Raw genomic sequence first — 1,047 nt, forward strand, 5'->3', positions numbered from 1 at the left:
ATAGATAGATAGATAGATAGATAGATAGATAGATAGATAGATAGCCAATTAGTCATTACACGTCCACCACAGGTATGTTTATACCTTTATCTGTGTGTCAAGTGTGTGTAGAATGTGTTTGACTTTTAAATGTCCAGGCAGCTATTGCACAAAAGTAGTGAAAAGTGCAAATTGACTTAGTGTGATCTGCTCATTGCGGCTTAATGGGTTGCACGTTTGCTGAGCCAGGATGAGAAGGTGAAGCTATGTCCAGCCAGGTGGAGCTAGCTGGGCAGTGGCAGTTCTACAAAAATGTTACTAGGGGGGGCCGAGGAGGGGCCAGTGTTTTACCAGGGGTGCACATTAAAAAATGTCAATAATGATAACAATACAACATGAATAGGATAAGTGCACGTTCACGGCTATCTTAACTAGACCACGGTATTGATCACAGATTTACTGATGCAGAACTGGAGAAGACACAATGTTCATGCTGGATACAGAGTGAGCAGCAGCTTCTTGTGGAAGTATGATAACGTGGCTGGGCTGGATAACGCGAAAACCATTTGTAAAAAATAAACACAGTCGGTGTAAAGAAACAGCGAGAGAAAACGTGGCAGGTGATCGCAGACCGACTGAATGCATGTGCAGCCTAAAAACATACATTTTCTGACCACTGCTCTGAAACGGTCATAATCATACCATTCAATGACTAGGCTGCTAATCATTTGCACAAATTAACCGTAAACTCTTTGCCTTAAAAGTAAGCAGAATACAATGTTACTGAGGAAATTTACCATGAAGATCAATCTTTTACAATGCTAGAATATGATGCATTCTGTTTCTCCCTCTCTTTCTCATGGGCTCAAACATAAATTTCCTAATTCATATTAACTTCCACTGCTCGCATTTAATGCAACATGTACAACTGTTTGTTTTTGCAAATGACAAGTAACTCATTGAATGGTTTCGGTTAAGAGCAGTAGTTTGTAAATTTGTATATCATTTAGTCGGTCTGTCATTATCTGCCATGCTTTTAGTCACTTTTTTTTTTTTTTTTACAGTTTC

At 39.2% G+C, this 1,047-nt stretch overlaps 1 protein-coding gene across 2 annotated transcripts in view; it reads left to right on the forward strand.

The window, feature by feature from the left end:
• The first annotated feature begins 4 nt into the window (after positions 1–4).
• Positions 5–1,047, forward strand: part of cfap96 (cilia and flagella associated protein 96) — an 8,829-nt gene continuing 7,786 nt past the window's right edge. For both annotated transcript variants that reach the window (XM_032528593.1, XM_032528594.1), the window contains exon 1: positions 5–72. The gene's annotated coding sequence lies outside the window, so the exon portion shown is untranslated. The remainder of the gene's footprint in view (positions 73–1,047) is intronic.

The sequence above is a fragment of the Etheostoma spectabile genome, chromosome 10 (genome assembly GCF_008692095.1).
Source record: "Etheostoma spectabile isolate EspeVRDwgs_2016 chromosome 10, UIUC_Espe_1.0, whole genome shotgun sequence".
Lineage (NCBI taxonomy): Eukaryota > Metazoa > Chordata > Actinopteri > Perciformes > Percidae > Etheostoma > Etheostoma spectabile.